Source organism: Rhinopithecus roxellana, chromosome 14 (genome assembly GCF_007565055.1).
Source record: "Rhinopithecus roxellana isolate Shanxi Qingling chromosome 14, ASM756505v1, whole genome shotgun sequence".
NCBI classification, from domain to species: Eukaryota; Metazoa; Chordata; class Mammalia; order Primates; family Cercopithecidae; genus Rhinopithecus; species Rhinopithecus roxellana.
This window is the reverse complement of record NC_044562.1, coordinates 100,372,466-100,386,177: the sequence shown is the minus strand read 5'-3', so window position 1 is coordinate 100,386,177 and position 13,712 is coordinate 100,372,466. Positions and strand designations below refer to the sequence as shown.

Here is a 13,712-nt window from a genome sequence, read left to right as displayed (position 1 = left end):
TAACTTCTTTGTTCTCAGACTCATGCCTTCTGGCTATGGAGGAGATGACGTTGGCCGTATATCATATCCTGTAGAACACACACACCCAAACTCCTCCCAGCTGGCAACCATACATGAACCACTCCTTTGGTAGGCCATTTCACCATTCCATTTAGCCAGCTGATTCTGGAGGGTGATACATGGGGTATGACCCATGCATTCTATAGATTTGAGCTAATTGTATTTGTCTTGCCATAAAAAGGAGTTTCCTGGTTGAAGGCAGTGTTGCAAGGAATACCAGGAATACCAAGGTAATTGGTAAGGCATTCTGTTAAATCCATACTTGAGGGAGCTTCCAAAAATATTGAAGAGAAAGGGAAGGCACATCCCAGTAGGATAAATTTCTGCTTCCTCCATGTTGAAAGAGTCAGATTTAACCTGCCTGCCACTACTTGCTTGGTTGCTCTCCCTCAGGAATGGCGCCATATCAGGGTCTCAGCATTGGAAAATTGTGAACTCAGCAGTGGTGGTAGTTAAATCAGTCATGAAGAAGAAGGAAGTCTATGTAATTGAATCTGTTCATAGTTTCTGTATCCCTACTCCCATTATCTCTGTGTACATTGGCCCACTGAGCAAGTACCAGGTAAGCCTGGTAAAGAGCCTGACATTCATGAGCTTACCTTGTCCAGATTACTAAGGGCCTTCTCTACAGTGAATGCCCTCTAGAGAGAATTTACATAGAATACCATATCATCATATTTTTTGCCAATTCTGAAAGATACATCCTCATAACTCTCCCCTAGACCTTCTGTCACCAGTCATCCAATTTTGTTCTTTGAAATCCTTGACCGTATGGCCATTCCATATATCATTACCTCAACTATCTCTTCTTCCATGCAAAGTACAGTTAAATGTACTAGCTGAATGAAATTCTGGCTGCTGGAGGGATAGCCACTGTATTTCAGGCCCATCTCCCTTAAGTGGACCTGTAAACACTGTAGTCACAGCTGGTATTGAATACTAGGCAGTCTATTTACAAACCAGATCTGCACTGTTTCATCCTCATCAGCTGGTCACTGAGAATACCCCAAGAGGCCATACAGATGGATTGAAGCAAAAAGATTGAGAAATAGTAGTAGCAGGTATTAGAGACCTCTGAGCTACTTGTTCATACAGTATACTTGGGCTTCCTCAACCAGTGTAAGAAGGCTGCAGGGAAGGAAAATATACCAATGAAATGCTGTTGTATACATTTTTGATATGTTGAATTAGATAACACCTAGTTCATGATGCACGGTTTGGGCCACATTGTAATTGTGAGTCCTATTGCCTGGTACACAATCTTAACCAAAGTTCATTTGCAAGTAAGGAGTGGCTTTTCAAATGGAGGTTAGTTATTGTTAGAAGACTGCATGTCTTTACTATAAAACCATGAGGGATCTACACACTGAGGCTTCCATTGACAGAGATGTCATACAGCATCTCCATTTGCCATAGACATTTCCAAAAATCATTGCATCTGCTGAATCTTAGAGTCAAACGTACAGGGAGCTTTCATCATGGCAGGAGTATGATGTGGATCCTTTTCTTGCCCCAGACTGCTCTCAAAATGGACAGCCTGTGGATTACCTAGTACATGCACCACAGAAGTATACCCAAATATGGTCTATGTTGCTTCTAAAATCTAGAGAGGCCACCATATTTTGTGCTTCGTTTTCACGAAGGAAGGTGCAGGGTGCAGCAATTTCTCACTTATGATGGAGGATCTATTTCAGCATGCCCAGATCACTGGCCCGTAAAATTTTACCAGTGCGGAAAGTCCCTGAACTTTCTTGGAGTTTATCTCCTGTTCTATAGCATATACCTCTTACTGAGGCATCTCAAATATTTACTATATCCTTCTCCCAAGTTTGATCAATGTAATGTCATGAATATAATATTCCAGCTTGATGTTTTGTGGGATGTCAAGATGAACAAGATTTCTTCAGACTGTGTTATGACAAAGAGAGTACAGTTGACTTAGCCTTAAGGTAAGATAGTAAATGTATGTTGCTCCTGCAGTGTGAAGGGAAAAAACTGCTTCTGATTATCTTTGTTATACAAATTACCTTAACCAGAAATCAAGTCCATTGCTTCATACCTAGTGTCAGGGGCTATATTAATATGCTCCAGTAAAGATTGTGTAGCTAAAACTGCATCTAGAGTTAGTATTATGAAATGATTAAGTCTGCATCAATGCCGTGCATTAGCCTAATAAACAGTTTAAATGGGTGTATAGTATGAATTATCACCCCTAACATCTTTCAGTTTTCTGATGGTTTCACTAATGTCTGTTATTCACCCATAGAATTATTATTTCTTTTAGTTTGCTGTCTTGGAAGAGGTGATAGTTGTAGGGCTATGCTGTCCAATATGGTAGCCACTAGCCTCATGTGGTTATTAAGCACCTAAATATGGCTAGTGCTACATGTTGAAATAATATTTTTTATTCTTCTTGTTTTTTATGACAGTTTTATGTATGTTAATTATACCTCAATGAAGTTGTTGGGGGGAAGGGAGAAGATACTACCATCCCATGTTTCTCTTTCTCATCATTGCCCCACTACCAAAAACTAGTGGTCTTAGTATTGTCCATTGTATTTAGCATTGCAATTCTATAACCTGTCAAATCAGATTCTGGAGTTGGTCTTCAGCCTTATTTGCCCTGAGGCTTAAGTGGATAAGGTACCCTTTTAAAACTGATATAAACTTTCTGGTATTTTGTCTGTATTCTGACTTGAGTATTCAAGGCATGCAGTTTGTCTTTTACCTTTGTGTGCTCCTTAGGGCCATCAGCCATACCATGCTATAACCTTTACACACTGCCATCGCTGCTTTAGCAAATAATGCCACAGCTCCCAAAGCCTTACCCTGCATCATACATCCTTACCTGCTACCACCAGTGACAATTTGAATAATCATCTTGCCAGCACATGCCTTGGATCACTACTGTCCCCTTAACTCCCTGGTAAGGAGGCTATCCTGCTATCCCTGAATTCCATTTTGACTGGAGCTTTGGGCCATTCCTGATACCAATAACTCTTATCAGTCAGGATCCTGACAAGAAAAGAGTAAGACACACAAATGGGGAAAATTTGGGGACATGCATGAAAGACAAATATTCACAAAAGAATGGTTAGGAATAAGGGTAGTCTACAAAAGATGGTTGGGTCTACAATAGTAGGAAGCCATTACTAGCTCTAGCCTGAAAGGGAAAGGGGATCTAGAGGTCACTGGAATTAAGAGAAATAGGATAGGGTCTTGAGCACTGACCTTCAGTAGAAGAATGTAGCCTTTGCTAACCTGTGACTTGGGAAATAAATACCCTGACCTCACTCTTTCCACCCTCCAGTCTCTTACTGGTGCCTCACATTGACTAAACTTAACCAGAAGCCAGAGGACAAGGGAGCCTATTGATTAAAGCCAGTAAAAATTAGCTTTTGCAGGAGCAGAGCAAAGAAATGTGGAAAATGGCTATGGCAGCCAAACAGAGAATGTGCCACAGATTAACTAAAATTTAAGAACTAGTGCTTAAAATTACTAGTATAGAGCAGGGGTCCCCAACCTCCTGGCTGCAGACTAGTACCAGTCAGTGGGTGGTCTCTTACAAATTGAGCCGCACAGCAGGAGGTGTGCAGCAGGTGAGCAAGCATTACTGCCTGAGCTCCTCCTCCTGTCAGATCAGTGGCAGCATTAGATTCTCATAGGCACACACCTATTGTGAATTGCGCATGCGAGGGACCTACTTTGTGTGCTCCTTATGAGAATCTAATGCCTGATGATCTGAAGTGGAATAGTTTCATCCTGAAATCATTCCCCCACCACCCGTCGTTTGTGTTCCATGAACCTGGTCCCTGGTGCCGAAAAGGTTGGGAACTGCTGGTATAAAGTATTAAGGGGAATATAAAGATTTTAAGTTTAATCTCTTTTTTTTGAATATTATTATTGGTAGAAAGTATTTGCCTCCCTTTTTCCTCCAGGTAAAAACTGTCCATTGTTTTATTGTATTGTTATTTATCATTTTGGATATTAATACCACATTTCTGCTTCGTATATTGTAGACTTAAAAATTTCTCATCTTGGTTTTCACTTAGTAGGTTGGTAACAAGCCCAGCATTGGTGTGCATGAATACGTTACTGTGATAAATGTTACAGTTTAAAAAAAATGAAAAATACTTTGAAAAATATCTGGAATATGACACATGTATTAAGTAAATACTAGGGGTGTATGTGTGCCCTGCATGATCCCTGTACAAGGTGGTATTTTTCTGCTTAGGAACACTACTTGTCCTCTAGAGGACACCAAGTAGTGTCTTGGTTTTTATTGCATAGGCCTGGTAGTTAGGTTATTTATCTGGAATTTCTTGAGCTTTCCCTATACAGTAGACACTATATTAAGCATTTTCCATGGTTTCTTTAATAAAAAACCTTTTTATCCAACATAAGCAAAAAGAGATTGTTTGTAGATTAATAGCAATAAGTCTAGTAACATGGAAAATGCATTTTTGAAAAGTTTTTACTTTAAAAACTATAAATGTAATATATATTTTATTGTTTATCTTTTTATTTAAGTCCAAGCTGTTTTCTTTCAGTGAGAAATTTGGTTGTTGAATAACATGTAATTTTTCTGGCTTAAACCATACCCATAACACATCATCTTTAGTTACATTTTCAGTTTCTTTAAGAACTTAAAGATCCTGTGAAGCAATCAGACTTCTATTCATTTTTAAAGATTTTTTCACTAATTTTTATGATTATTTTTGCTCACATTCATTTCTTTAGAAATATTTTTATCAGCTCATCTTTATTGAATCTTTTCAAAGTGGTATAATTTGGTTTCATAGAAACAGGGTTCTTTTTGTAATTATTTCATTGGAAATAATTATAGCAGGTAAACTGGCATATATAGGTTCTGCTACAGTCATACCTGACTCTTAGTGATCATACATACAGCTCAACTGCTAGGAGTATACTCGGATATACCAAAGAAGAACCTATGAGCTCCAAGAATTCAATGTTTTTGGTTATCCATTAGTATGTTTTACAAAGAGAATGGAGAGGCAGTTTCATTATAAGAACCTCTCGCTTTGGTTATTCCTGTTGTACAGGTGAAGAGACTGAGGCAGAAAAGAAGTCACACAGGCAGACCCTGGATTTAAACCAAGGCAGCAAACTCCACAATTTGTGCTCATCACCACCCTGCTAAGTGATAAATGACACAGCTCATATGTTTATTCTATAAAGCTTTAACTCTACTGAAGTAACTCCTAATGATTGAAAAAAAAAAATGTACTGCCTAGAAGTCAGGAGATCAAGACATGTGGGTTTTAGGGTAGCTTGCTGCAAATTAGCTATGGGGCTTTGTCAAGTCACTCAATTTGCTCTTTAAATCTCCTGGTGCTGCTATTATATGATGCAAACTACAATGTATTATCTTTTCTCCCTGGACTTTGCTAATCAGTCACTACTACCACACCTTAAAGAGTAGTCTCCACTCCCTCCAAATTACTACTTCTTTCTTTTAGTATTTTGCCCTAGTTTATTTTAAAATAAGTTTGCATGAAACCGAATTAACATCTTAAGGTTTATATTGAATCTTCACAGGGCCAATATTTTTTGTCTACTACTGTCTGATATCCTACATCTGATAGCCTTGAAGTGTCTAAGAAAGAAAAAAAAATAACTTTTTTTATGTGAAATTTAAATGACATTTTAAGAAGGGGAAGGAGAAGAGGGAAAGGGGAGACAAATAAATAATTAAAATGTATTATGAACAAAGATCAGCTAAAGATTACAGTCAAGTTGTGGCTCACACTTGTAATCCTAACACTTTGGGAGGCTGAGGCAGGTGGATCATGAGGTCAGGAGATCGAGACCATCCTGGCTAACATAGTGAAACCGTGTGTCTACTAAAAATACAAAAAATTAGCCAGGCTTGATAGCACACACCTGTAGTCCCAGCTACTCAGGAGGCTGGGGCAGGAGAATTTGCTTGAACCCAGGAGGCAGAGGTTACAGTGAGCCGAGATCACCCCACTGCACTCCAGCCTGGGCGACAGAGCGAGACTCTGTCTCAAAAAAAAAAAAAAAAAAAGAAAGATTACAGTCAAGTTTTTAGCCCACTGAGAAAGTGAGCTGCACTTTTAAAAACATGTCCCAGAGATACATTACATAAAGTTATAGGAAAATAAAAGGTACTAGTCTATACTTGAAACTCTTGCTATTCAGTAATCTTGAGATTTACCATACAAATAATCTACTTTGCTTTATGTAAACTTATAACATAGTATTTAAGTGACTTTTTAATGATGAATCAATGCTTCTGCTAAAAAATGATTTTTATTAGTTTTGTCTCAGATTTTTCAGTTTTGTAGGTGAGTATAGTTCTTTCTTATAAATTTGATTACTGTGGTTTGTACATTATATATATTATACCTTTTAATTTATTATACCTAATACTCTGAGGGAAATAGTGTTTAAATTAAGCTGTGGACCCCTATTAGTCAAAATAGTATTTGGCATACTTGTTATTTTAAAAAATCTAGGAGGAAATAGAATTACATATTTTTTCTCATTAGCATTTCAGGTATATTTTGTATATACTCTTATGCTGTACCCAAATTAAAGGTTTAAAACAGAAGAGTGTATAATGTTAATATATGAGAAACATATATGTATTATACATTTCTTTTTGTAAATTATAAAGAGAAAAACGATGAGTAAGAATGTGTCTCCACAGAGGGGAAGAACACATACTGGGGCCTACTGGAGAGTGGAAGGTGGGAGGAAGGAGAGAATCAGGAAAAAATAACTAATGAGTACTATGCTTAATACCTGGATGAGGAAATAGTCTATACAAAAAAAACCCATGACACGAGTTTACCTATATAACAAACCTGCACATGTACCCCTGAACTTAAAATAAAAGTTAAAAAAACAGAATTTGTCTCATAGAGTCTCAAAATATTTTTATACCAGATGAAAAATTCAGTTTTGGCAATAGAATTATACTGGTTCAGAGTACTATGAAAAATTATTTATTGCTCAAAAATGGAGTCGTCCAAATACATTTGAAAATTAAAAATCCTAATTTTCCAAGGACATTTATTCGTTGTCTCTTATATTCTAAAAAAGCCAAGTATTTGTTGAGTACCATATATTTAAGATACTTGTTAGTTCTAAAACTAAGTTATTTTTCAAAGATTTATAAGTAAAATGTCCTTAAGTAAGCAAATAAGTAAAGGAATTGTTTTCTAGTATTTTTGTTCATCCTCATTTTAAGAAAATAATTATTTCGTATTTTCAATAATGCTCTTAAATTCTAAGTAAAACCTTAGCTTTCAATTGAACCAGAATTTAGTATATGATATAATTATGTATTTGTGTATATCACTTAAAAATGACTACTTTGTAAAATTAGTTATCTGTGTCACATAACTTTGGAGTAAGAGAGATTTGAGGAACCTTACAATGTCAAAGTTCTTTTGACTTAAGGTTGATAATGCCTAAACTATTCTGAACATAGATCTCTTTTATTTCCAAACACTTTAGGAATGTTGATTTTTCACAACACTACTTTGTGATCTATTCAGTGTTTGACAGTTTTCAGCTTATGAAGTTTGTTGTTTATGTCTAATTGTCAGTTTAAAGCTATTCTGTTCCATAAAAAGGAACTGGACCAGATGTACCATATAAATCCCCATCTGTTAAAACAACAACTTCTTCCAAACTAAAAAACATTTTGTGTGTCTGTGTGTGTGTGTGTGTGTGTGTGTGTGTGTGTGTGTGTGTGTATGTCTATATATAGATATATCTATGTAAGGACTATCTTTACTTTTCAAGTCCCTGTAATTCCAAGGACTATATTTTGTCCACAAAAATAGCTCAGAAATGTTGAATGCTTATATTAGCTCCTAATACTGGCTTTTAAAAATTCCGGTTAAATAGCCTAGTTTATATTTTGTTCAGTTATGCCTTTACCTATTATGAGAAAATTACTGTAAAGTATTATGACTCACCTTGCATTTAAATATATTTGCACATTTATTTTTAATAGAATTTCAAACTAACATGCATTTTTAAGGTACATGCTACATGCCCTCAGAGAAACTGGTAAGACAAGATAGTCTTTTTTACATCTTCAAGTTTCTTAAAAATAAAATAAAAAATTGCCATGTGGCTTGGATTAAGATGGAGCTCATCTTTGCCATATTGTTTAAAGAAACAATGTAATGTTAGTTACTCTAGTTTTAAATCTCATAGAAATAGTCTCTTGATTTGTCACAAGAGTAGTATACCCTCAAACATATTGTCCTCTCTTACTAAGGAATTTATTATCACGATCACATCATTTCTTTAATTTGACAACTGATCAGTGATTTCATAAGCTAAAGTATTTTCTAATGTACTGTAGCATTTGTCATCACTTACTCTCTTTTATAATACACCAGTTTCTATTTTGTTTTATTTAAATTATCTTCCCTTCTTCTTTTGAGTTTTGTGGTCTGCTCTTTCTTGTCTTTCTTATAAGTCTTTTCCCCCAATCCTTCAACCATTTGCTTCCACATTACTTCACTTTTTTTTGTAATGACTACCAGAAAAAAAGTACATAAATAACTTTCTTCAGTGTATGTATCATGCAAAATGTTTTGTATAAGATGGGATTGCTGCAAGTTATAAACCTTTGGATATTAATATTACTGATAGTTGTGTGGAATGATTGAGGACAAAAAATTTCTGAAAATTAGGTACTTGGCCAGAAGATTATGATAATTAGTTGTTTTCATGTTTACATTATTTTAAAATCAGACCAGCCAGACGCGATGGCTCATGCCTGTAGTCTCAGCACTTTGGGAGGCTGAGACGGGCGGATCATGAGGTCAGGAGATCGAGACCATCATGACTAACATGGTGAAACCCTGTCTCTACTGAAAATACAAAAAATTAGCCAGGCATGGTGGCGGGCACCTGCAGTCCCAGCTAAGGGAGGCTGAGGCAGGAGAATGGCGTGAACCCAGGAGGCGGAGGTTGCAGTGAGCAGAGATCGTGCCACTGCACTCCAGCCTGGGTGACAGAGTGAGATTCTTCTGTCTCTCAAAAAAAAAAAAAAAACCGGACCACCATGACTTTTTTTTTTTTTTTTTTTAAACCGGATTTTCCAAGGTTATCCTTAAAAAACAACAAAAGGTAGACACATTGAATTAAATTATGCTGGTTTAGAAATTGAATCCAGTGCAGCTCATTCATAATAGTGATGGTACATTAAATGTAGTATAATTTGTCCTGCAGGCTTCTCATGAGAAGGAACTGTTTTAAACTGATTGTAGACCTGGCACCTGGCCCACTTTCTGGGTGATCTCCCAAGTGTGAACTTTCCCCACCCTCAGCCCCTCCTTTCCTTCCTGGAGGTGGTTGATAGAGGTGGATTATACTGATAATTACACAAGCAGTGTCAGTTGCACACATGATTTGCATAACTGTGCTGTGCTGATTTCATCCATCAAATCCTGATACTGATGCCCTTGTTGCTTCACTGTATGCTTTGCGATAAACACTGAAGAAAGGAGATGGGATTAATATTTTCATTCTTGACTCTTCAAACACACACTTGAGGTCCTACTCATTGAAATTTACCCAGAAGGTAAAAGCCACTTTCAGTCAGGCCAGCTGTAAGACAGCCCATTTGATTTCCACCAGGTAGAACACCTCTTTCCCCTACCCCAGACCAATAATCATTATATGTTTCTTATAAAAGAAAGTAAAACTTTTAATAGCATATACAATCTCATCTTTTATGAACTGTAGTAGTCATGCTTCTTTCAGAACCTATTTCTAGAAGGAATTAAAAGTCTTTCTTTTATAATTCTATGTAGCTCTTTTCACCTCGGTGCAAGTCATTTAGAAGATCAATTTACTGTAGGAAGCTTTCCTTCCTACTTTATTTTCAGGAATTCTAAAGAAATGGACAAGATTCCTGGGTGCTTTCTCATTATTTTAAATATTCTACATTGTCCTCATTCCAAAGCTTGCTACCACAGTTTTGTACCCTGCCTGGATTTAGTGTGGATAGTCTTAATTTTGGTCATTTACCATTTTCCCTTCCACACCATGAGTCTGCAGGCCTGGCATATTTGCAACTCCACAACAGAAGTGGAGAGGCTGCACACAAACTTTATTACTCACCCAGTATCCAGAAGGGTATGACACATTGGGACGTGTGTGTGTGGGGGTGAGGGGGGCGGCGGGGGGTGGGTATTTGGATGGTTTTTTCTAACCTAACCTTTACCCTTTCTTTCAATTTTTCCTACTTGATCTGTGTATGTGAGTCAAAGAAACCTGTTCATCCACAGCCTATACTATCTTGCCAAATACTGTAAGAAAACTCTCAAATGGTAGAAAATCAGACAAATAAGGAAAATAAAAACAAAGTATCATTCATCATAAGCATGTAAAATATATTTAGAATATACAATTTTATGTAAAGTATCATGAATCATCTATCAGAATGGAGTCCCTTTAAATTGTATAGAAATATGATGATGATGATAAGCATCTGGATAAGAATAAAAGGTCTTAAATTCAGCATCTCAAAGAAGAGAGCTTATTCTGTTTTGCATCTTCATCCCTTATATACCATATTGATTGAATGAATTAATGGACAGATTATTTTCTTTGAATATTCTTATATTAACTAGGAAGGTTTTAAAGATTCATGGAGGTCAGTGGTCGTTGTGTATGTTTCCTAGTACATGATAAATATTAGTCTATTAAAAAAATTAAAAATTATGGGTATATTGAATAAGTTCTTATTTTGTGGCAAGAGTCATTTTAAGGGCCTTATTTTGCAGATAAGCAGAGTCAAGTTTAAAGAAAGAGATGTTACCTAATGTCCTCACACAGTCTGTCATTTTACATAGTACATGTATGCCTCCTCAGCTTATAAAGATTATACTTTAACCTTATTTTTCTTTTATTTTCCGTGGTTTGGCAACAATGTATTATTGCATTAGATTTCAAACATACACATACTCACCCACAGCACAATAAAACAAGAATTGTATCATGCTTTTATAAACAAAAATATATCATGATGGTTGAAGACATATAGCAGCTTAGAACAAAATAAATCTAGCAATAGTATAAATTATATTTGTGAGAGTACTTTAAAAAATTATGGTCTGATATAGCAAAAAAACCCATACCATTATGACTATATATTTGCATTTTATCCAACTTCCAATGTACTCATGAAAGCTGAGAAATAAGCTCTGGTCTATCTGAATCTAGGGTCTCTGCTCTCAGCCACTATACTCCTGCTTCCCAATCTATTCTCCATATAGCAACCAGAATGTTACTTTAACATCTGATTTAAATCATGTCACTCCTCTTAAAATATTTTAATGGTTTTCCATTGCTTTTATAATAAAATCAAACTACTAATCATGGCCATTGGTGGTTCTGCCCACTTCTCCTGTCTGATCTTCTTCTACTCTACGCCTTATTCTGGGTTCTTTGCAACCGAGGTTTCTTTATTCTTTCCTACTCTTTTTGAACTAATGGATGATCCTAGGAGTCAATACCTTCACCACTTTCCCAAGATCTTGGCACAGTTGCCTCATTATCTTTCAGATGTTAGCTTAAATGTCATCTCTTTGAAAATAGTGGCATCCATAAGCAACCTACCAGAAGCATCCCCTTAGTCCTATTTTGCTATCTCTATCTTAATAAAAAGCTTGAATCAGAATCTGTGATTATGTTGGTGTTTAGTTTATACACATGTTGTCTGTGCCGTCCCACCCCACTTGAATGTAAGCTCTGTGAGATTGTGGACTGCAAGGCTGTCCTTGTGGAGCTTACATTTTAATGAGGGGAGACAGGCAAGAATCAGTTTTTAAAAATTATATAATATGTTAGAAGGTGTTGACCGCTACAGGGAAAAAAAAACAAAAATTTTCCATTTATTGTGTGTCAGGTACCTTGAGTGTTCTATATGGATTTAAAAAAAAATCTTCACAGAAATGCTGTGACTTAGGTACAACCATTTCCTAGTTTAACTTAACCTAGGCTTCACACACAACTGGCATTAGGGTTAGAATTTGAGATCCAAGTAAGAAGCCACATTCTGGATCTACAAATATATATTCTTTATATGAATATTCCATAAGTTAGAGCAAACTATTTGCTTCTGAATTGATTATTTTGGGAGCTGTTTGCTATCCAAATTATTTGCTTACTCATAAGCCTGAGTTATTGTAATATAGAAAGTCAGATGTAAGGAAATACAGGCATAACTTCCTTTATTGTGCCTTACTTTATTGAACTTCACAGATACTGTGTGTTTTACAAATTGAAAGTTTGTGGTAACCCTAATTCCAAGCAAGTCGGTTGACACCATTTTTCCAATGACACATGCCCACATCATGTCTTTCTGTCACATTTTAATAATTCTTGCAGTGTTTCACATTTGCTCATTATTATGTCTGTTTTGTGATCTGTGATCTTTCTTGTTATTATTATAACTGTGTTAGGATACCGCAAACCACACCTGTACAGGCTGGCAAACTTAAATGTTAGTGTTGATAAATGTTGTGTAAGCTCTGACTGCTCCACCAACTGGCCAGTTTCTCTGTCTGTCTGTCCCTCACCTGGCCTCTATATTCCTAAAATGCAAAAATACTGAAATTAGGCCACTTAATAACTGTACAATGGCCTCTAAGTGTTCAAGTGAAAGGAAGACTCACATTTCTCACTTTAAACCAAAGCTAGAAATGATGAGGCTTAGTGAGGAAGGTATGTCAACAGGCAAAACATGCCAAAAGATAGGCCTCCTGTGCCAAACAGCACGTTATGAATGCAAAGGAACTGTTATTGAAGAAAATTTAAAATGCTCCTTCAGTGAACACACAAGTGATAAGAAAGCAAAATGCCTTATTTCTCATTACGGAGAAAGTTTCAGTGGTCTGGACAGAAGATCAAACCAGCTACAGCATTCTCTTAAATCAAAGCCTAATCCTGAGGAAGACCCTAACAATATTCAATTTTCTGAAGGCCACGAGATATGAGGAAACTGCAAAAGAAAAGTTGGAAGCTAGCAGAGGTTGGTTCATGAGGTTTAAGGAAAGAAGCCATCTCTATAACATAAAAGTGCAAGGTGAGGCAGCAAGTGCTGATGTAGAGGCTATGGTAAGTCATCCAGAAGAACTAGCTAAGCCAATTAATGAAGGTGATTGTGGTAAAAAGCAGATTTTCAGTGTAGACAAAACAGCCTTCTATTAGAAGAAGTTGCCATCCAGGGAGGAGAAGTCAATGTCTGGGTTAAAAGCTTCAAAGGACAGGCTGACTGTCTTGGTAGGACAGTGTAGCTGGTGACTTAAAGTTGAAGCCAATGCTCATTGACTGTTCCAAATCCTAGGGTCTTTAAGAATTATGCTACATCTACTCTGCCTGTGCTCTATAAATGGAACAGCAAAGTCTGGATGACAGCACATTTGTTTACAATATGGTTTACTGAATAAGCCTATATTGTTTAGACACTGCTCAGAAACAAAAATTCCTCTCAAAATATTATAGTTCATTGACAATGTATCTTGTCACCCAAGACTTCTGATGGAGAAGTAAAGCAGATTAATGTTGTTTTCATGGCTGTTAACACAGCATATATTCTTCAGCCCATGTTCAAGGGGTAATTTCAACTT

The 13,712-nt window shown here is 36.4% G+C and overlaps 1 protein-coding gene across 13 annotated transcripts in view; it reads left to right on the top strand.

The window, feature by feature from the left end:
- The window catches only part of IKZF2 (IKAROS family zinc finger 2), a 156,827-nt gene that overhangs the window by 106,474 nt on the left and 36,641 nt on the right, over positions 1-13,712 (top strand). The window lies entirely within an intron of this gene.